A 24,704-nucleotide genomic window follows, 5' to 3' on the forward strand; every position below is an offset into this window, starting at 1 on the left:
TGGGCCAGTGTGTTTAAAGGGAAACAAAATCACAAAACGCTAAATGCATGAAAGCTGCATGCAAAAATGCATTAAATAAACGTGGGTTTAAAAAACACAAAACGCACCTAAAAACCGCATCAACTGCATAGATGTGAATCCACAACACAGTACTGTATATCTCACTACCAAAATATTGCTTACTTTAAGAATATCTAGAAAATATCAACTTAAAGAACATTTGTGACACTCTTTCTACTGACACTTTTGTTAAAGCAACCAAACAGTCATACATTTGTCTGGTATAAGGTCTAATTCCTAAATGTTTTAAGAACATCATCCAACACCAACACAGTCTAGACTAGTTCTTTAAACTTTTTTTTTTATTCTTTATTTTTTGTTCTTTAGTTGGATTCCATGCAGAAACTAAATGTGGTTTCACAAAACTATGCTATAGCAAAACAAACATGTGCTTTAAAGTAAGGCAGCAACAGACATAGTATGTAGTTTATAATAAAATTATGATGCTTCTAAAAAAAAAGACCCTGGTGCCCAAATGTAGACCAATTTAAGGTGTTTTAGGCTAGCCATACACGCAGGGCCGCTGTTAGAAATCGTGGGGCCCCGTACAGCATGCCTGACAGGGCCCTGTGGTCACGCCCACAGCCCCACCCCTGGCTCCGCCCCTGACCCCATGCTGTCACAAAATCTGGGGGAATGGTGGCAGGAGCTGAAACATGTAACATGTTCCCAAAGGTGAACCTTTAATAATCATTATTATTCTAAACTTTTTACACTATCATAAAGCAGCAGAGATGTCTTATTTTAGAACTTTTTTGACAACAACAAATTAGCTGGGATGAGCTCAGGCGTGTTCGGACTGTAGTCTGAACCCACCTTAGCTATACCACCAGGAAGCTTTACAGCCCCCCACCAATCATAACTGGATCTGAATGGAAGAGCCCATTCAGTTTGTGTCCTCATACACCACAGACATGTGTCCATTTACATCAGGCTACCTCTGATCTGTCTTATTTAGGTCTGGAAAAATAGAAAAGGATGTTCTTTTCCATTTTTTTTTTTACCTGAATGCCCACAAGTCAATTCATATCTGGACTCCTGAAGACCTACCTGGAGCTTTCAATCAGATCCACATCAGTGGTGGCTGGTGCTCCAAAAAATTTGGGGGGGGGACGGAAAAAAAAACATCAATTGCTGCCACTGTGCCATCAAACACAGCTACCGTGTCATCAATTTCCACCACTGTGCCATCAAACACAGCTACTGTGCCCATCAATTGCAGCCACTGTGCCATCATACGCAGCTACTGTACCCACTGGTCCACAGGAAAAACTGACAGGCGGACTTGATAGCTAAGGATGAGCTCTGGTGTGTTCGCACAGTCCACGTGCAGAGCCCGCCAGGAAGTCGGAACTGTGCTGCGCTAATCACAGGCAGTGAGACATTTCTCGATCTCTGCACCTGTGCATCGGGACAATGTCTCACTGTCTGTGATTAGCGCAGCGCAGTGCCAACTTCCTGGCATGCTCTGCACGTGGGACTTGCGAACACGCTGGAGCTCATCCTTACTGATTGCAAAGCTTGGGTAAAAATTTCTCAAAGGGGAGTGGTTTGGGGGGTGGTAACAATGCAGCTTGGCTGTATGTTTTTACTGTCCCTTCCCCCCATCACATGTGTAAAGTAGCATCTTATTGTGTGCTCATGGTCATTATCATTATGGTGTGTGTGTGTGCAGGGGGATTTCTTGCCTGTGGACCAGCGTGTAAGCGGGGTGAGGGGTGCGGCGATTCACTGAGGGAGACACACGTAAAGTTCTTTGAACAAGGTAATGTTTATTACCGAGAGGCGGTAGTAGTAACAGTCTTTACAATCAAACAGCAAATGATTCCTCTCCAGGCATGGAGGCACAGATATGCAGTACAGATACTGTAGTTCTAAGCGATGTGGCTTTCTGAGTATCACAGGCACTTCCCACTTAATGGTATATTATATACCCCAGTTCACAATGCTTATTGGAAGAGGCTGGAAAAACACATTACCCGTAGCAGCTGGGAGTCTTTCATCCGACCAAGGTTACCACTGCAGGACTCCGTAGGACCCCTAAACTATCCCTCACAGGCCGGAACACTCTCCCTGGCTTCTCCTGTCTCTCCCTCACAAGCAGGGTCTCTGTCCCTATCTACATCCACACGTGTTCAGCCTAAAAACCAGCCTGAGCTTTACTATCAAAAGAAACCACACAAAGATGGTCGCCCAAATCTCTCGAGATCTCGTGCGGCCTATCAGAACACAGGGCTCCTCCAAAATGGTGTTGGAGACACTATAGAGGCAGAAGTGTTAAACATAAATACATACAAAAAACATAACAATTTGACTGCAGTATGAACACATATGATTACTTTACCACTTGCTCTTGCAGCACTAGACTGCCATATTACTGACAGCTGCTTACATTTCCCCCCCGTTTAAGAAGTGCAATCCCTTGCATTACCTAGGGAGAACAATTACCACAGTGCGATTCCTACTACTGGAATAGGAAGGTTGTTGGCAGCTTTCAGTCTCACCCAGGAGGGGTCTAGCGTTGGGGTCGGCCCAAAATGTCGCTGATAGAATGAATAGGCCATGGTAGTGACTTCTGATCCAGTGTCCACCAGACATCTGGCCGGCTGTCCGTTGAACATCACTGTCGCCACGGGGCAACCAGAAATCATTGTAGGATCACGTTGAGGCGGTGACTGAGCATTTCCCGCGGGTCGCCCCTCTACCACAGGAATCACTAGTTTAAAGGATGCCTTTGTACGTTCTGGGCTCCCCGTTTCGCACAGTCCCTTGCGATGTGGCCAAACCGTCCACACTGCCAGCATTTTCGGTCAGTATCTGGGTCCCTCCGGAGTGGGTTGGTCACCGCCCGGGGTTGTTCTGACCCTCTCCACAAGGCTGCCACCTCTTGGCTGAGGGAGGCGACCATCTCAGCTAAGTCTCGTACGACCTTCTCCATCGAGGGCGTCTCCGCCGTTGAGACTGTGGCAGGGCATGGGGCAGTCGCTTCTTCCCGCCCCACCAGCCACCCGGCTCCCTGAGTGCGGGTTACCTGGCTTCAGGCACCAGCCCGTTCATGGTTCGACTCTTCCTGTTCCCTCTCGATGGCCTCTTGTAGGATCACTGCAAACTTCACTGTACCATCAGCCCTCACTCGATCCTTCAAGGCTCTTTTTAATGAAGGGGACCACACACCAGCGAGGAACTGGTCCCGTATTAGCTGATCGGGGTTAGCAACTCCAGTTCCTGTGGGGGCTATTTTCTCCTCCAACCGGCACCAGATCTCCTGCAATGCCACTGCAAATTGAGGAATAGTCTCTTGATCATACTACTCCCGACTGTAGAAATTCTTACGGAGTTCGGCTATGGAGGTACTCTCACCATACAAACATTCTAAGCGGGCCACAATGGCGGCTCTGTTATCTCTCTCCTTCTCGGGCAGAACCATCACAGCCCGGCGGGCTTCTCCTTCTAGCGCATTAACAGCCAAATCTGCAAGTGTGCTGCAGGTATTTCGAACAATCGGACCGAGCTGTCCAGTCTCTCCACCCAATCTGTCAGGGGAATATTTGCACCATTGAATTTTGGAATCAGTGCTAAGGCCGCTCCGTACGGTGCCATGAAGGACCCTCTAGCCGCTCCCCCGCTTGAGGACGATGGAACTGACATCCTGCCGACTACGCCAAAATGTAAGCGGGGTGAGGGGTGCGGCGATTCACTGAGGGAGACACACGTAAAGTTCTTTGAACAAGGTAATGTTTATTACCGAGAGGCGGTAGTAGTAACAGTCTTACAACACATTACCCGTAGCAGCTGGGAGTCTTTCATCCGACCAAGGTTACCACTGCAGGACTCTGTAGGACCCCTAAACTATCCCTCACAGGCCGGAACACTCTCCCTGGCTTCTCCTGTCTCTCCCTCACAAGCAGGGTCTCTGTCCCTATCTACATCCACACGTGTTCTGCCTAAAAACCAGCCTGAGCTTTACTATCAAAAGAAACCACACAAAGATGGTCGCCCAAATCTCTCGAGATCTCGTGCGGCCTATCAGAACACAGGGCTCCTCTAAAATGGTGTAGGAGACACTATAGAGGCAGAAGTGTTAAACATAAATACATACAAAAAACATAACAATTTGACTTCAGTATGAACACATATGATTACTTTACCACTTGCTCTTGCAGCACTAGACTGCCCTATCACTGACAGCTGCTTACAAGCGTCGGGTCGGGGATGACATGTCCATGAAACCGTCTCTCTGGTAAGAGGCTTATTTATCTGCACCTTCCACTGTTTTCACCCATATTATATGGATGTAGAGTTTTGTCTATACTGAAGCATACAGAAGCAAGCTGATCGTTTGGTGTCAGAGATTAGGAAGTTTTCTTGGACTATATATGATTTTTTGCACTTGATTTCAACAGTTCACATTTAAATTTTTTTGGACTATTTTATATGTATTTTTTTGTGTTTTTCTACACGGGAAATTTGACTGCAGACTTTGTGCTGGTTTAGTTTCACAGATGTGCACCTTTTTTTCTGCACTTTTATGTTTGTGGGTTGCGCATTATTACTTTATTTATACATCCTTAGCTTGCTGAATATTCCAGCAAATTTCACTATTGCAGCACCTAATTGAAAACCTTTTTTTTTCACCTCAAACTTTCACTTATTATTTTATTTATTTTTTTCTATTGGAACCCTATGGTATCCCAACTAGAATCATAATAATTTTTTGTTTAACACTCACCCTTGCATTTGTCAACACGTTTTTTTATTTATTTTTTAATATCTGATACCACTAAGGTGAAGCGCAAATCTACCTTGCTTTACATAATAAAGTTATTTAGCTAATTTGTTTTTTTTTAGCTAGAAATCTGCCTGCCCCCCCCCCCCCCTGCTGGCCAGGCCCAGTACAACAGGGCTGGTTGTACTGTCCTATCAGCGGCCATGCATACACGTACAGATTTCTCTAGTGCAGCCTACAGGCTGAACAAAAGAAATCTGATGGATTCCTTTGTCCAAGCTAAACAGCGTGGATGAAGGGATCTCCAGTGCCATCTGATAGAGGCCCCATTCACACAGTTTTTCAGATGGACCTGGTCAGACGGTCAATTCAGTCCTATGGAGCGGCGGATGTCAGCGGTGACATGTCCGCATTTTTTTTACACAAAGTTGTCAATTAATACGATATTTCTAAATCTCATCATAGGTATGCTTAGAATTACAACCCAAAACACATTCTGCTTCTCCTCTTGCGTATAGGGATGCCACATGTGTAAGACTTTTTCACAGCCTAAGCGCGCAGAGGGCCAAAATCCAGAGGGCACCTTCAGGCTTTCTAGGGGCATAAATTATGCATCTAATTTCCTGACTACCTTTTACATTTTTGAAGGCTCTGGAGCACTAGGACAGTGGAAACACCGATAGAATGACCACATTTTAGAAAGAAAACACCTCAAGGTTTTTTCTAAGAGGCATGGTGAGTCTTTTGAAGACTTTATTTTTTTTACATAAGTTTTTGGAAAATGTGGAATGAAAATGTTATTTTTTTCACAACATTGTCAATGTAATGACATATTTCTAACACACAGTAGAGGCAAAACCCATTTGCTACTCCTTCTGAGCGTAGCGATACCATGTGTGAGACATGCCTAAGCACATAGAGCCTAACCACAGCCTACAACATAGAGATACCAAAAATCCAATCAGGCTTTCTAGGTGTATAATTTACGCATCTAATTTCCTACCGTCACATTTTTGGAGGCCCTAGAGCAGTGATGGCGAACCTTGGCACCTCAGATGTTTTGGAACTACATTTCCCATGATGCTCATGCACTCTGCAGTGTAGTTGAGCATCATGGGAAATATAGTTTCAAAACACCTGGGGTGCCAAGGTTCGCCATCACTGCCCTAGAGTATCAGTATACAGCAGAAATACCCACAAAGTGACCACATTTTGGAGAGTAAACACCCCAAGGTATTTTTAAGAGTTATGGTACTGGCCAACTGCCCGCAACCCCCTCAGGGCCACTCACAAGCGACAGCCTGAATGAGGAACCGGAGATCCGGCCTGGTAAGTAGCGGCCATCTTGCTACACCCAGGCGCTCTCACCACCAGCCCTCTGACATTCTCTTTCCACCTCCTACCCCCTACCCCTCATCATCCTCATCATCTGAGTATCATCATCAGCTTCTTATTCTGGACTTGAGGTATTTTTTAACATGACAACTAGGTAAGTACACCGGGCACAACCAATCATAGGAAGTTGCTCCAGGGTCAACCCGATCGCCTCTCGGGGGGTCAGGAAGGATTTTTTTTCCTCTGCTATAGCAAATTGGCTCGTGCTCAGCAGGGGTGTTTCACCTTTCTCTGGATCAACTGGGGGAGGTCGATTGGGGTTCCACCATCCTCATCATCACCATCATATCATCATCATCATCCTATCATCCTGCATCATCCCATCACCATCAGCATTTTTCCCCACCATGTTCAACATTAAATACTCAGCGGAAACCCTGCATCGCCTAATGAATACCGCCGCAAGACTATTAGCCTCCATCCAAAAAATACTAAGGAGAGAACACCTGCTAAGAATCAATCAACCACCAAAAACAGGATGGCATCACTTCAACTACAACACCTATCATGCCCCCTGATCAACACCAGATCTGCAGTCAAGCACAGACAGGAAATTCACGACTTCATCACCCAACACAACACAGATTGCCTCTTTATCATGGAAAGCTGGCTAACACCAGATTGTAACACCATCCTAGCAGAATTAGTGCCTGATAACTATTGCATCCTAACGGAGCATTAATAGGGCAGAGAGGAGGAGCCTAGCAGTGATCTTCAAATTCCACCTCTCTCTCATCAAACCAACTCTACAGAACTCATTGCCTTTCATGGAAACACTTACTCTGCAACTCCAAACAACACCCCAGGACACCGTCTACATACTGCTATGCTACAGACCACCGGGACCAAAGACACACCTCTCACCAAATTCATCTTGACATACACCTTGACAACCAAACACCTCCTACTACTAGGGGACTTCAACCTCTGGGATAACTCCACCCGGGACCCCATCTTCACCGCCTGCATCGACCAACTGGAAGAATTAGGTCTGCAGCAACTGATAAATGTTCCCACGCATGTTTCGGGGCACACTCTCGACCTCATCTTCAAACAGAATATGGACATCAACACACTGGACAACACGCCTCTACCATGGATAGACCACCACGCTAATAAATTTAAAATAACCACCAACACCATCCTCCAAAAAACAACATATTCAATAACAACACACTGGACAAGATCACAGAAAAAACTACACTCAGAACTCTTCAAAACCACACTATAAAATAAAATAACAATGCTAAATCAAAACCACTCAACGGAAGAAACACTCAACTCCCTTAACAAAGCATTACTACAGACAGCAGACAAAGTCGCTCCGAGACGCAGAGCACTCATCCGCCAAAACAATTCGGGTTGGTTCAATGACGCTCTTGCATTACTGAAGCAAGAACGCAGATGAGATGAAGGAGCCTGGAGAAGAAACGCAAAAAAGGAAAACCACACAAACTACAAATTACTCACCAAGAAATACCACAAAGCAATCTTCAAAGCAATAAAAAGAACACTTCTCTAACACCATCTCAAAAGCCCTAAACCGTCCCCGCGAACTTTTCAAACTAGTCGCTCATGAACCCCACCTGCCTAGAGCCTCCAGCAAACTAAACACAAGAATTCTGCAGTATCTGTCTTTTTATTGACAAAATCTAAAACATTTGTGAAATAATTCAGCAGAAAAAAACAACCGACCTCACTCGGACAAAAATATCAATATAAATATTCTACAATCAACAAAATTTACTCTGGTCCCAATCACCATCGACACCACCAAGAGCATCATCAGAAGTCTCCGAGACAGTACATCACCAAACGACATTATTTCTACAAAACTCCTAAAAGAATGTCCCGAAATAGTGGCACCCACCATAACGCATCTCATAAATCAATCGTTCGAAGAAATTATTGTTCCAACTTCCTTCAAGCAATGCATAATCAAACCCCTCCTAAAAGAAACCCAACCTCGACCCCAAAAACCCAAACTATCGCAGACCGGTAACGAGCCTTAGCACCATCTCCAAGATCATTGAGAAAGCAGTTCAGCTACAACTCCATTTGGACTCCAACAAACTCTTGGACCCACTACAATCTGGTTTCTGCCCAGGCAGGTCAGTGTAGTCAGGTCAGGTCAGGTCAGTGTAGTCAGGTCAGGTCAGTGTATGCAGGTCAGGTCAGTGTATGCAGGTCAGGTCAGTGTAGTCAGGTCAGTGTATGCAGGTCAGGTCAGTGTATGCAGGGCAGGTCAGTGTAGGCAGGTCAGGTCAGTGAGGTCAGGTCAGTGTATGCCGTTCAGGTCAGATCAGTGTATGCAGGTCAGGTCAGTGTATGCAGGTCAGGTCAGTGTAGTCAGGTCAGTGTATGCAGTTCAGGTCAGTGTATGCAGGACAGGTCAGTGTAGTCAGGTCAGTGTAGGCAGGTCAGGTCAGTGTATGCAGTTCAGGTCAGATCAGTGTAGTCAGGTCAGTGTAGGCAGGTCAGGTCAGTGTAGTCAAGTCAGGTCAGTGTAGTCAGGTCAGTGTGTGCAGGACAGGTCAGTGTAGTCAGGTCAGTGTATGCAGTTCAGGTCAGGTCAGTGTAGTCAGGTCAGTGTAGTCAGGTCAGGGTAGTCAGGTTAGTGTAGTCAGGTCATGTCAATGTGGTCAGGTCAGTCTGGTCAGGTCAGTGTATGCAGGACAGGTCAGTGTATGCAGGTCAGGTCAACCCTTCAAAATAACATACACGTTATAAACAACTCCCAGTTTACTGAATAAGAATATACCTGGCGAGTAAAAATGCTGTCCCCCCCAAATTTGTAAGGGTTCTTACACCCATGCCTGTCACTGTGGTGGTGTGGCTTTTCATGAATTACCTGCGTGAGTGTATCCACTAGAGGATCCATACTGACTGTTTTGATGCTGATAATATTAATTTATGGACTGACCAATTTATCTCAACCGTTATTATTTATTTAATTGTAATTTTCATTTTTTATTAATTGTGATTAATGTGGCGCAGCTTTGTCTTTTTTTTCCCACACCTATACCAGTGCTTGAAAGGACTTTTGTGGACCTGTTAGGTAACGATTTGTGTCACTATAGTCTGTCCCTGCTGGAAACAGCAAACTGTCCCTACACTGACAAAAAGTATATGAATGTATTATACACCTATGTACTGCACAGCAATTAGCACACCTATACCAGTGCTTGAAAGGACTTTTGTGGACCTGTTAGGTAACGATTTGTGTCACTACAGTCTGTCCCTGCTGGAAACAGCAAACTGTCCCTACACTGACAAAAAGTATATGAATGTATTATACACCTATGTACTGCACAGCAAGTAGCACACCTATACCAGTGCTTGAAAGGACTTTTGTGGACCTGTTAGGTAACGCTTTTGCTGCATACACACAAAGTTTTTCGGGTTGTAAAAAATGACGTTTTTTTAATGTCATTAAGAATGATCGTGTGTGGGCTCCAGAGCATTTTTCACGATGTAAAAAATGGGCATTAAAAATTTCGAACATGCTCTAATTTTTCACGTAGTTTTTAACGTTGTAGTTTTTAGCGCCGTCAAAAATGGTCGTGTGTGAGCTTTAACGACATGATAAAAATGCGCATGCTCAGAAGCAAGTTATAAGAGGGGAGCGCTCGTTCTGGTAAAACTAGCGTTCGGAATAGAGATAGCACATTCATCACGCTGTAACAGACTGCAAAGCGCAAATCAGCAAAAGCAGCCACAAGGGTGGGGCCATCCGCATGGAACTTCCCCTTTTTTAGTGCCGTCGTACGTGTTGTACGTCACCGCGCTTTGCTAGAGCATTTTTTTTCACGATCATGTGTAGGCAAGGCCGTTTTAACGATCGGGTTGAAAAAATCATAGTTTTTTCTCATATGCGCTACGCCGATGTAACATTGAGAGGCAAGCTGAGTATTCACAAAGCACTCGCTCCTATATTTACACCAGCGTAACATAAATAGGCCGGCGTAAGCCCGCCTAATTCGAAGTAGGCAGGCAGTGGGCGTGTTGTATTATAATGAATCGTGACCCCATGTAAATGAATGGCCGTACGAACGGCGCATGCGCGCGCATGCTCAGAGTCACGTCGCATATACTCCCTAAGATACGACGGCTCAGTGCATACGACGTGAACGTAACCTACGCCCAGCCCCATTCACGTACGGCTTACGTAAACGACGTAAAATACGACGGCTTTTCCGACGTCCATACTTTAACATGACTTACCCCTGCTTTATGAGGGGTAAACTTACGCCGGACGTACGCCTTACGTAAACGGCGTAGATTACTGCAACGGGCGTAAGTACGTTCGTGAATCGGCGTATCTTGCTCATTTACATATTCAACACGTAAATCAATGGAAGCGCCCCTTGCGGCCAGCGTAAATATGCGCCCAAGATACGACAGCATAGGAGACTTACGTCGGTCGTATCAAGCCAAAATTCAGGCGTATCTTGTTTCCTGAATCAGGCGCATAGATACGACGGCGCACATTAAGACTTACGCGGCGTATCTCGAGATACGTCGGCGTAAGTCGTACGTGAATCTGGGCCATAGTCTACAAAGAGATTACTCGTTATACTCCCTAAGAACTGATTTCAGAAGCACTCAAATAGATGGATCTGGATCAGGGCCATTTTTAGACGTCATGTGACTATAGGCATGCTTGAATCATGGTGCCCTTTTGTACAAACCCCTTATGTCATGTGATTTCTTTAGCAACAACACTACTAAAATGAGCTACTGAAGGCAGCATGGAGTCTTCTTTATATACAGGCAACCTTTTATCTGTGCAGATTGCCAAACAAGAGTGAGGAAACATTATTTCACATAATTTGAAAGGCTTCTAAGTAAAAGCTACATGGAATACACTTCCTGAAGAATTAGTTCTGGCCAGCTCAGAAGATTGTTTTAAAAAAAGACTGGGGGCCAGATTCACAGAAGAAATACGCCGGAGTATCTACTGATACTCCGGTGTATTTTCAAATTTGCCGCGTCGTATCTTTAGTTTGAATCCTCAAACCAAGATACGATGGCTTCTGGCTTCATTCCGACAGGCGTACGGCTTCGTACGCCTTCGGATCGTAGGTGTAATACTTTGGCTCCCGCTGGGTGGAGTTTGCGTTGTTTTCCGCGTCGGGTATGCTAATTAGCTGTTTACGGCGATCCACGAAGGTACGCGCGGTCGTCGCATTCTCTTACGTCGTCGCTAGTCGGCTTTTCCCGGCATATAGTTAAGGCTGTTATTTCTTGGCTTATATTTAGACTTACCATGTTAAAGTATGGCCGTCGTTCCCGCGTCGAATTTAAAAAAAAAAAAATTTTGTGTAAGTCGTCCGTGAATAGGAAAGGACGTAACGCACATCGCCGTTCAAAAAATTACGTCGGTGCGACGTCATTTCGCGCAATGCGCGGCGGGAAATTTCAAAACGGAGCATGCGCAGTACGTTCGGCGCGGGAACGCGCCTAATTTAAATGATACACGCCCCATTTGAATTAGGCGGGCTTGCGCCAGACGGATTTACGCTACGCCGCCGCAAGTTTACAGGCAAGTGCTTTGTGAATCAAGCACTTGCACGTAAAACTTGCGGCGGTGTAACGTGAATGCAATACGTTACCCTGCCGGAATTCTACGTGAATCTGGCCCTGGATGCCTAAATACATAAAATATAACTTGACATTAACAAGTAAAAACAGCAGAGATTATTGATCCAGGGAATGTCCGAATGCCTCTGTGGGGATCAAGAAATCATTATTCCCCCACTGTAGCAAATTAGACCATTCTTTATTAAAGCAGAGTTCCACCAAAAAATTTTTTTTCTAAAGCCATCTGTTAAGATGATCCTAATGCAATGCTGCAATCACTAGTCTCACTTATAGCGCCGGTATATTTGTTACTATTTTTTTTAGACGACCCTTATATTTCCCTGTCTTGGCGGTTCCATCTCACTTGTGGGCATGCAAAGCCCACAAGGATACTCTCCTGTGATACAGCGCTGCTGTATTCCCAGCATGCACTGCCCATTCTCACATATGCGCAGTAACAGCACATAGCGGTGCTGTAAACTATACAGGTTGCCATCACAATGGGCGGCGGCGGGGGAAGTGCCTGCCCCATTGCTATGGCAACCTAGCCCTTGGCACTGCCCACTGAATCCTGGGAAATTATGACACATAACTTCCAGGAGCAGTAGCAAGCAGAGGCGCAGAGGGAAGTGACGTCAGGAGCCACGGTGAGGAAGGGGAAGATTTGAAGGGACCACATAGAAACAGGGATTAAAAGGTAAGTAAAAAAAAAAAATCCTAATGCTTTTTCTTTTGATTATTTGCTGTACAATAATGAAAAAAAAATTGTATGGGTAGAACTCCGCTTTAAGGTTTTTCTGCCTTCCTCTGGATCAACTGTGGGTATACATACCTCCCAACCTTTTGAGATGGGAATGAGGGACACCTATCAGCAAATGTATGTAGCCATAAGACACACCCTTGCCACGCCCCCTTAAAGGAGAATTGTACAAATAAACAAGAGTGGTTAAACCCACCAGTGCTTTTTTTACCACTACTATTCCTTTATATTGGATTTTAGAATTTACAAATGAGGCCATTTAGAATTTGGATGAAAGGTTTAGCGCTGGAAAACACATTTTATATACATCTATATAGAGCAGACCAAAATGAGGAACAAATGGGGAGGAATGAGGGACATTGCTCGAAATCAGGGACAGTCCCGCGAAATCAGGGACAGTTGGGAGCTATGGGTATAGGATTGTGTAAATTGAGGTTTTTTTTTACAGCATTTTTTTTTCTATTTGTTGAACTAGATGGACCTGTATCTTTTTTTTTAAGCAGACTAACAATGTAACTATAATTGGAACTTCAGTGAGTCTTCTGACACCTCTCAACATCCCGTGCACCTCCTTCCCCATATAGTTTTCTTGCTAAATTTAGCCACAATCCCCAAAGGTGACCAATGACTAGAGGTGAAATCTAGCTCATTGCTAGCCTTTTTTCTCCTACTATTTTCAGTGTGTCAGGTAGTGGGAGTCAAAAGATTCCTTGATTCTTTTACAGCAGCGGAGACCCGGGAGGGGATGGCTTCCATTATGGTTATTGCCTTAATACACAGGAAAAATACATCTGACTTCTTTGGTTAGTCCCCTTGCACACGGGGAAGCAGACCACCTGTCAATTTACACCTGACTGTCATCCGATCCAATCCGCCAGGCAAATGGGAAAGGATCCCAATACGTCTGTTTTTGGGGGACAGAATTGGATCAGATGTTGGCGGGTGTCAACACACATATGCCACTCCATAGAGGAGACTAGATTCTTCAATTAAATCCACCTGAAAAACTGACAGGCGAACCCAATTGGTCCACTAGTGTGAAAACTCTGAATGTTTATTGTCTTTGTTCATCAATGGATGGCATTACAGTATTGCCACTCCATACTGCTATTACCATATCCCTGTTACTGGCAATCTTCTTTAAAATCCTTTAAAATGTTAAAAATAAAGTTTGAAGGGAAAACAAGTTGGACACTGTATGTAACTGACAAAGGGGTATCTTTTATTAGCACTAATGTTAAATGTTTTCCAATAATGACATTGTAAGTATAATAAGACATGTGCATTACTACTTCAAGTGTGCTGTTTCCTATTCAAGGAAATTAAATGATGTTAAAATTATTCCTCTAAACATAAATATTCTAATATAACAACACAGTGGGTTTAGAATTTTATGGCAAGGGGAACTTACGTTCACAGCTTATATATTTTAAATTATTGATATGATGAGCAGCATGTAATGCATATATTGTCATGTATGGAAATGAGGCAAAAAAAAAAAGGATAATCAGGCTGCACCCGAATACATAACATACTTAATCCAGTGCAAGTTAATAAACTCTCATTCATTATCTTTATATCTCTCATCATCCTGTTTGCTGTTATACTGCCAGTCTCCCCCACACCAGCCTTCTCCATGAAGGTTGCTTTTGCTACATCATGAACAAATTATTGAACTCACAACACATACAGTATTTTTTACTGTATTTAAAAAATGTATGGGAAGATCATTAGGTAAGACCTTTGTGTTGGCACACATACTAGTAAACATCTGCATTGGCTCTTATAAGCACAGTTAAAGGGGTTGTAAAGGTTTGTTTTTATTGTCTTAATAGGTTCCTTTAAGCTAGTGCATTGTTGGTTCACTTACCTTTTCCTTCGATTTCCCTTCTAAATGTTTATTTTCTTTGTCTGAATTTCTCACTTCCTGTTCCTCTTCAGTAAGCTGTTCAGTTAGCTGTTCTGGCTGACTAACCACCGCTCGAATGATGGTGGCAAGTTTACTGAGGAGAAACATGAAGTGAGAGATTCAGACAAAAAAAAAACATTTAGAAGGGAAATTGAAGGAAAAGGTAAGTGAACAAACAATTCACTAGTTAAAGGAACCTATTTATAAAATAAAAACCCAAACCTTTACAACCGCATTTTTTTTTTCTTTAAGAATTTACTAATTCACTTTATTTACAGCATTTAAAGCAGTCCTTTAACATTTCCTGTGAGGTCACTTCCTTCTTCTAGAGGCGTGCCATTGTTTGCAGTGTGTACGCATTGTCAAGAGTCTCCTCTGTTCCAGGACAATGTCTGCTCTGACTCCCATGTTCATGGTCCTGGCTAAAGCCATTTTAAGACTGCATCCTCTGCTCACAGACAGGGAAACGAAGAAGCAATTTTGGACCCTGTACCATGACCTGCATTGCCATTCAGACAAGTTTGTCCAGTATACAATGATGTCTATGGAAAAATAATGTGAAGGTTGCAGTATTTTTGCTAATTTATTTGCTGGCATGCATTCTATGCTGATGTGTGTTCTTTGCAGTTCTATCCTAAAATGCAGAAAAAACTCTTGCAGTGGGGCCACCCCACACAACAAAGTTTAAAATGGTCACGTTGTCCAGGTTGTAGATTTTTTTTTCTTAGTGATTCTGGTTTTGGACAAAAGAGTGTGTTTAGTATATTGAAAAAAAATATTGTTTACAGCTTTGACCATCTTCTTGAACTGCTGCTGCCGACCTGCAACTTCAGGACACACCCGACGCAATATCATTACACGCACTCCTCTTAATCTAAGGGAGTAAGTGTGATGATCTCCGCTAATGTCAGAGAGGGCAAATATGTCTTTCTGTTATGTAAGCTTGACAGGCTATTGTGTATTGTCGCTGCAATCTATATTCCCCTGTCGTTCTCGGAGGCACCTCTTAGAAAGTTGGTGCAATTTATGGCGCTGTTCTCGGATGTCCATGTGTTAGCGCTGGGCGATTTTAACAATACCCTGGACTCACGCCTGGACAGAATGTCATTGATACCTAGACCAATGGCTGGTAAGACGGCTTTTTCTTTTTTGCTCTCTGAACTGGGACTCTATGATGTCTGGCGTGAGAGGTATGCTGACGATAGATGTTATTCATGCCATTCTGCCACGCATGATGGACTCTCTCGTATTGACCTGGGTCTGGGGAACGAGGCACTAATGCAGTGGATAAGAGACTCGGCGTATGAGCCACGACTACTAACTGATCACTCTCTATTTTGGGTACGGTAAGATGTCACTGCTATATCGGGCTGCCCGCTGTGGAAAGTGAATCGATTTTGGCTGACTCTGCTCCCATCTCCGGATGGGACGGCGGATGCATTGCGGGAGTTCCTGCATTTTAATAGGGGATCTGCTAGTGCAGCTGTGGTATTGGATTCACTCAAGGCATTTTTGAGGGGATGTCTTATCAGGGAGATCACAGGTATTAAGACACGGTCCAGGGAATGGGAGAATAGAGTGCGAGACTAAATGAAAGCTAGAGAACAGGCTCTGGTAGTAGACCCCTCTCAATCCAATCGTGATTCCTGGGCTGAGGCGCAATCCCTGTACAACTCTGTTTTGCTATCAACAGCGAAGAAAAATAGATATTTCCAACAGCAGAGCCACTTCGAGGAAGGGGAACACACTGGTCGTCTTCTTGTTTATAGCTAGGGAGCAGAGGGATTCCGCTAATATCTCAGCTATAAGGCCGGAGTCTGGGGAGATATATACTCTGAGTCCTGATATCTTTAATTATTTCCATCAGTTCTATAAAGATTTATATTCCTCTAAAATTAGTTATACTTTGTCAGATATGGCCCGGTTTTTACAAGCCTGCCCCTTCCCCCAGCTTTCTGAGGTTGACAGGGAAATGCTAAATTCCCCTATTACATTGGTGGAATTGAAGGATGCCCTAGATGGGGCCTCGCACCATAAGTCTCCAGGCTCGGACGGGGTTACCGGTGGAGGTGTACTCCCACTATGGCAAGGTCCTTCTGCCACCCCTGTTGGAGGCTTTATCTGAGGCAGTAGAAACAGGTAGGCTACCTGACAGTATGCAGGAGGCCATAATAATAGTACTTCCTAAGCCAGGTAAAGATAAGCTCCTGCCAGACTCTTACCGTCCAATTTCTTTATTGAATGCAGATGTAAAGATCTTGGCTAGAGTCTTAGCTATGAGATTATCTCAGGTGATTGGCAAGCTGGTCCATCGAGACCAGTCTGACTTTATACCTACTCATTCCACGGCTGATAATATACGGAGATTGTATTTGAATTTGCAGGTACCGGTGGATAATCCGGGGGGTAGAGCCATTCTGTCACTGGACGCAGCAAAAGCTTTCGACAGTGTGGAGTGGCCCTATCTCCTGGAGATCCTGACAAGGTTCGGACTGAGGAACACATTTATAGCATGGGTGAAGGTGCTTTACTCTAAACACAGAGTTAGACTTTGTATTAATAATAATCTCTCTCCTTTATTTGAGGTATATAGAGGCACCCGGCAGGGGTGACCGTTATCCCCATTGCTGTTTGCACTGGCGGTTGAGCCCCTGGCCATCTTGATCCGTATTGCCCCAGAGGTAGTCGGATTTTGTAGGAGCCGGAGGGAAGAAAAAATGTCCCTGTATGCAGATGATGCACTTATTTATCTTGGCGACTCAGCCGCTTCGTTGCAGGCAGTGATGGGGATTATAGGAGATTTTGGAGGCTTCTCTGATTTTACCATAAATTGGTCTAAATCAACACTAATTATTATTATTATTATACAGGATTTATATAGCACCAACAGTTTGTGCAGCGCTTTACAACATCAGGGAAGACAGTACAGTTACAAAACAATTTTAATACAGGAAGGATCAGAGGGCCTGCTCGTTAGAGCTTACAGTCTAGAAGGGAGGGTTTAGTGGAAAAAAAGGTAGTAGCTGTGGGGGGATGATCAGATGGACAAAATGAAAATACAGTTGTTAGGTGTGGGTAGGATAGGCTTCACTGAAGAGGAGGGTTTTCTAATGCCCATTGACCCGCTGAGGGAACCGCTATCAGTAGGTGTGGAGCAGATCACTATAACCAATAGCTTTGGATAATTGAAAGTGGTGGTATCCCTGGACCCGGCCAAATACCTTCAGCTGAACTTGGGCCCACTGCTGGAAAGGCAGAGAGTGAAATGTAACAGCTGGTGCAAGCTCCCCCTGTCAGTGGTAGGGCGGGTGAATCTAATAAAAATGGCATGGGCTCCACAGCTTTAATATGTTTTTCACAACTCCCCTGTGTGGATTTCAAATAAATGGTTTAAACGAATTGACACCCTGATGCGGGATTTGATATGGAAGAAAAAGGTATCCAGGATTAGCTTGACTACCCTGCAATATGGAAAGGATAGAGGGGGATTAGCAGTACCCCACACAAAAATATATTTTTTGGCCTCACAGTTTCAGCAGCTGGCGGGATGGGTACAGGAAGAAAGAGAGGACCCTATATGTAACCTATTGACCATGTCTATCCCTGCACTGAAGGTGTCTTCTCACGTGGAGATGGCTTGCCCAGTATACCACACTCCGCACCTATAGGCGTCCTCATTAAAAAGGTATGGGGTAAGATTCGGAAGGCTTCGAGGTCAATGGGCCTGCTACTCTTCACCCCGGTATGGCATAACCCTAGATACTTAGAATTACAAGAACTACAGGGCTTTACTTCCTGGAAAGAGAAAAGGATATGGGGCGGCAAATCACAGCTGGAATGTGTTAATGGCCATGCATCAGACCCGAGAGATCATGGGGGTTGAAGAAATTACCTATGTTATTTAGTTATAAAAGGTTTTGTGTGCACAGGCAGTATCGACGAGGTTGGGGGGGTAAAAATAAAAAAAGGTATAGTTTCATGGTGGAGTGTTATTGTTTATTATATATAGACTCATGTAAAAAAATAAAACTTCAGGACACAGCATATCACAAGATTGTGTCACCTACTGAACATCTCATAGTTATGCTATGCTAAAAAGTATTACTCAAGTCTTGTGTTGCAAGAACTGTGTGCCACCCTGTTCCCTTGCATACCACTGGATTGGTTAGGTGTCCCTAATGACACTGGTTGTCATTCTACCAGCAATTTCAGAAGTTTGCATATTTTTTTAAAGGTAGGTATTGCATCCCTTATTATATCTTAAAGCGGAGTTTCACCCTAATAACATGTATATCTGACCAACTCCCTTATAGTTGTAACAAGTACTGTCCGCAATTTTTTTTTTATGCTTTACGTACCTTGTAATCCATTTTTTCAATCTACTTCTCCCTGTGGGAGTAGGCGTTTCTATGCCTAGGGGGATTGTCATCTGGCAGGTCGCCCAGATGATTGACGTCTGTTCGCCCCGGCAGATAAGGCCCCGCCCCCTGTATTGCGTAGGCGCGCACAAGTTATGGGGCTTCCGAAAAAGCCGAACATGCGGAGATGTGAGTTGGCTCTATACGGCGCCTGCGCTCTGCATGTTCGGCTTTTTTCGGAAGCCCCGTAACTCGTGCGCGCATACGCAATACGGGGGCGGGGCCTTATTTCCCGGGGTGAACAGACGTCAATCATCTGGGCGACCTCCCAGATGACAAAAATGGATTACAAGGTACGTAAAGCATGAAAAAAATAACTAATTGCGGACACTACTTGTTACGACTATAATGGAGTTGGTCAGATATACATGCTATTAGGGTGAACCTCCGCTTTAACAAGTTTTGTATATGTTCTCTTTGTTCAAGAAGCAAAATTCAGAGCAGGAACAGGTTGTATATGCAGTAACACATACATAAAAAATAAGACGATCATCAACATTCATTATTGTTAACTTAGGTTTTTTATTAGAAAAAGAAAATAAAGGTCTGGTGCAGTGGTTCTCAACCTTCTAGTGCCGTGGCCCCTTGATAACATTTCCCAAGTTGTGGGGACACCTAACAGTAAAATTATTTTCGTAGCGTGGGTTGTCAGCACCCAAGGCAAGACAAGTAATTTGAGTCCCTTCCACTCATACAGTATTTAAACCCAATATGGTACATTTTAGGATGTACCACTTTCTCTTTGTTCTCCTTTCTTTCCCTTTTATCTCTCTCTATCTTAATTTCTTGTTTGTTTTCCCCACCCCTCTCTCTAGCCGTCTTTCTTGTTCTTTCTCTCCCTTTTTCTTGGTTCCTCCCCTTCTTTTCATCTCTCTTCCATGTATTCTCTATTTTTATTTCTTCTCTTACTACTTGGGGGGGATGCAACATCCCAGGATTCGGTGACCCCTGGCAATTCATCAATCGACCCCCAGGTTGAGCACATCTGGTCTGGTGTGACCCCGCTAACACCTCCAATAATACATAAAAAGACAAAAGGGGGCAGCCCTGGGACTTTAAATGAGGTGAGAGAGGTTTAGCCAATGTTCACACCAAACAATGAGACAAAATCAATTTATTATTTTCAAAGTGTTATGTAACGGAGCGGCAACAACAATGATTGTGAGTTACCTGGCATTTTAGCCAATGTACACAGCACAGATGAACGTAAATATGTAAAGATTTATTACAAATGTTATACATCAATGAGCAACAATAAAACTTGAAAGTTGCAGGGCCAGTGGATACACATATACAATAAACAAATAAAATGTACATATATATAAACAGAGAAATATGTAGACATAATGCAGACATCAATAATATCCAGCATGTACAGGCATAAAACAAGCATCAATAAAGCCCTACTAGTTTCGCGAGACCCTGCTCGCTTCTTCAGGGGCGGATGCATGAATGTTGTATCTGCAATGTAAGTGATAGAATCAATAGATGTATGTTAATGAATGGGGGCAGGTGGAATGATTGGCAAGAGAGGTCTGAAGAGGGACCTCATACTTACCAATGGGCAGAAAAATGGTGTGGCCATACGCTGGATATCATGGTGGTGGACGTGTAGTGCATCCAGCTCGGGAACTGAGGAGATGGAGCAAACAAAAGCCACAACAGGGGAACATCCGGAGGATCAGCAAGGTCTGGATGGGGGCATTTCCTACTGCAGTCTCCACTAAGCCCCTTGTAATCATGTCTAGAAAATATCTGCAAGGATGCGCATGTATCAGAAGGCATCATGGTTGCAAAATGAGCTTAATGTGTAAGGTTATAATAGATAAAGTATAATCTATATATAAGGATGTAAGTTAATTAATTAAGCTTAATGGAGTATGTTAGCATAAAAGACTATCTGAGATATGGTATATACATGAATGCAAACCAACATGGTTACAAAGTTGGTATGGGCAGGGAGACTACAGGACAATGTGGAAATTATATAAGTATTACATGTGTAAAAGAACAATGTAACAGGTTTTTTATTAGGCAGCTTAAACTTTTCCTATTTTTTCTTAGCACGCAAAGAGGAAATAAAAAAGACAGAAGCCATTGTAGGGTAGGTCATTGTACATAGTCATATTACACAACCCCAATGTGTTTTTCTCCCATATGAACCATATTCATAGGATATGATTGTGGTTTGGATCATACCATAAGCACAGAACTTAGCTGTTAATAAAGTGAGTGGCTCCCCTGTTTTGTTAGCAACAGATATGTCAAGCATCTATAGCAGAAACCAACCACAGATACCAGCACCCAGAGTCAGAGGTACATAGGGCCAACGAGCCTATTGCAGAGCATAAACACACATGTTTTTTTAAGGGAACAAAAATGGGGTTGATGCTGATTTGTTAGCCTCCATCCTACTTTTCCTAGATGTAATTACACGATACTATGCAGGTGGTGAATAAGGAATAATGGCAACCAAATAAGATGTTGCTGAGGGGGCTTGAGAATGTGGAGCCACAGCATATGATAATAATTCTTGCTTCAGATACAGCTGTGAATGGCCGTGGCGGTAGCACCTATTGTGGAGGTCATTGTAATAATGGTGCAGACATGCTAGACCAGGAATGCACATATGGTGCATTATTATGGTATGAAGTGATGAGGTCTAGCATATCGTACCTCAAGTTTCAAATAATAGAAGTGTGCCCCCCTTTCCAACCTCCATTTCTCAACAAGTAACCTCATGGTCTGTTGGGGCTCTTTCACTTGGGACAGTAGGGCTTGATGTGAAAATTTGATCCCTGAAAATGATAGACTTTATTATTAATGTGACTTACAGTGAGCTTTCGATGACTCTAGAGTTTCAGAATACTGCTTGGACATGCTTACAATCAACAAAGACACCATACCCAGCAGTGGAATTTTATCTGGAGTATCTATCTGACAAACGCCTTTTCCCTGGCCATTTGGTAGCATAATCTATGGACTAGTTGGAATGTCACTTCAAATGAGGTGGGAGGTGGGAAGGGAACAGTAATTCCTTGATCTTAAATGGCAGCTGGTGTGTACAGCTTACGTTTAAAATCCTTTTCTTGGAGTACATCAAGGGACACAGAGCCTTAAATCATTACATTATGGGTTGTATGGTCAACAGAGGTGATTGGACACTGGCACAACCAACCACAGATACCAGCACCTCTTCTAACATCGCTCCCCAGCCCCTTAGGCTGGCATCCGTAGACACCACCTTCCAGGTGACTGGGAGAAAGGATTTTCCTTTCCGCAAGTTCTTGGTTTTTAACCACCAACTGAAGCTTTGGCACACTTGTGGCGACAGGAGCATGGGTAGATCCAGAGCTTGGATCTTCCTGTTCCATGCCGCTAAGATACTGCCTTGAAGTAATCTTGAATGAAACTGGGCGTAAGGGACAGCCTCGAAGGAGGCTACCATCTTCCCTAGTAGCCTTATGCAAAGGTGAATAAACAGCTTTTTCTTTGCCTTGACCTTGTGGATCAGGTTCTTTTAGCGACTTGATCTTTGGTTCTGGCAGGAATACCCTGCCTTGGGCTGTGTCTATGATCATGCCCAAATATTCTACCCTTTGGGCTTGTAGAGAGGATTTTTGTAGGTTTACAATCCATCCTAACTGTTCCATGTATTTTATTGTGGTGAGCACAACGTGATCTAATCCTGCCACCGACTGATCTATCACAAGTAGATCATCTAGATAGGCCATTACTACTATGCCCTATACCCTCAGATTTGCCAACAGAAGGGCTAGTACCTTTATAAATACCCAGGGGGCGGTAGCCACCCCAAATGGCAGAGCCACAAACTGGAAGTGGCGATGTTCTACTGCAAACCTTAAAAATCTGCTGGGATTTCTCGAAATTCCAGTTTGTATCCTAAGGATAATGTGGATATTACCCACTTGTCCTGGATTTCTGTCTGCCATGCCGCTGAAAACTGCCAAACTCGTCCCCCCACTCGGCCGAGCGTGGGCGCCCCTTCATGAAGAGGTTTTGGGGTTTTGCTTGCTAGTCTTTGAACCCCACTGATTCTTGTTTTTCTGGGCTTGGCCTTCCTTAGCTTTTGTGGCTGGCTGAAAATTGCTTTTTCTCTGGTAAAAGGGTAGTTTTACCGCTCGATATCTTTTGGATATATTTCTCCAAATCTTCCCCAAAGAGCTGTTCGCCATAGAAGGGGAAGCTGGACAAAAGCTTTTTTCATGGAGCTTTTGCTGATCAATGCTTTAGCCAAAGAATTCTGCGCATAAGCACCAGCTACAGTGTGAGGCGGGATGCCTGTTGGATAGAATCTCTCATGGCATCCACTGTAAAACATAAGGCCCTAGGCATAATCTCCGAAAATTTGATCTGTTCAGCAGTCAGATCTTTCATCCCCTGTTTCACCTGGTCCTTTAAGACCTGACACATACCCACCGCTGCTACAGCAGGTTGGGTTACTGCGCCTGCCAGAAGGAAGGATGATTTTAGTAAAGATTCCAACCTTTTTTCAGAAGGATCTTTAAATACCTGGGCATTGTCCACCGGACAAGTTAGGCTTTTGTTTACAGAAGAAATCGCTGCATCCACAGAAAGCAGACTCCACTTCTTGGTAAACTTCTCCTTCATAGGATAAAGCACTTCAAACTTCCTAGGAGGAGCAAAACGCTTATCTGGGTTTTTCCAGTCTGCGTAAATCACATTCTCCAATAAAGGATGAATCGGAAAGGCACAAGCAGCCTGTGGGGATCTCAAGGAGCCCAGAGAGGAGACAGGTGATTCAGTTAACTCTTTAGAGGGTAGTCTGAATGTGGAGGGCATTGCTTCAGTATAATATTGCACCTGTAATTTTAGCACCTGAGATGCAGAAAAAGGTTCCTCTGCTAGCTCTGATCCCTCCAAGTCCTCATCCCTTGGTAGGGTCTCATCCTCCTCAGATCTTTTTGCAAGGAGATCTAATACAACAAGAGGAGATCTGCTTAGTTTTTTGTCCTTTCTTGAGGACTTTGCGATTAACGCAGTGATTCTCCCTTCTAAATTGTTTAGGGCTGTTGCCAAAGTGTCTTCAGTGACATATGCAGACACAGGCACCACAGGAGAGGCTGCAACTCCTGATAGAGGTAATGGCTCATCCTGTATAAACACATCAGTGGCCAAAGAAGGGGTTAAAAGCACCTGTGTTATGGCACTTCTAAATCACTTTTCAGACGCTTTGGAATCACTGGCCATTAATTTCAATGGGCAGGGCGTTTTGGGAGAGCTGTTTATAGCGCTCCTAAACTGCCCCAAAGATGCTGCTTACAAGACTTTGCCTAACGTCCCACAAGCGCACCGCCCTAGTGTGAAAAGTCACACTGAAATTAATAGGAGGTGTTTTCAGGCATATTACAGGCACTATTTTTAGCGCTAAAACGCCTGGAAACTACCTCAGTGTGAAAGGGGTCTAAAGAGGACCTGTCCTGCTTATTTCCATTACAAGGGATGTTTACATTCCTTGTAATAGGAATAAAAGTGATCAAAACATTTGACAGTGTAAAAATAAAAGAATAGAAGTAAAATAAATAAGAAAATAATTTTTTTTTAAAGCGCACCGTCTCTGAGCTTGCGTGCAGCAACAAACACATACGAAAGTCGTGCCCACATGCGTAAATGGTGTTCAAACCACACATGTGAGGTATCGCTGCGATCATTAGAGCAAGAGCAATAATTCTAGTCCAAGACCTCCTCTGTAACTCTAAACTGGTGACCTGTAAAAACGTTTAAAGCGTCGCCTATGGAGATTTTTAAGTACCAAAGTTTGTTTGATACATATCATTTCCACTTTCAGCACTGATTTTTTTTCATATTACA

This window comes from Rana temporaria, chromosome 8, assembly GCF_905171775.1.
Source record: "Rana temporaria chromosome 8, aRanTem1.1, whole genome shotgun sequence".
NCBI classification, from domain to species: Eukaryota; Metazoa; Chordata; class Amphibia; order Anura; family Ranidae; genus Rana; species Rana temporaria.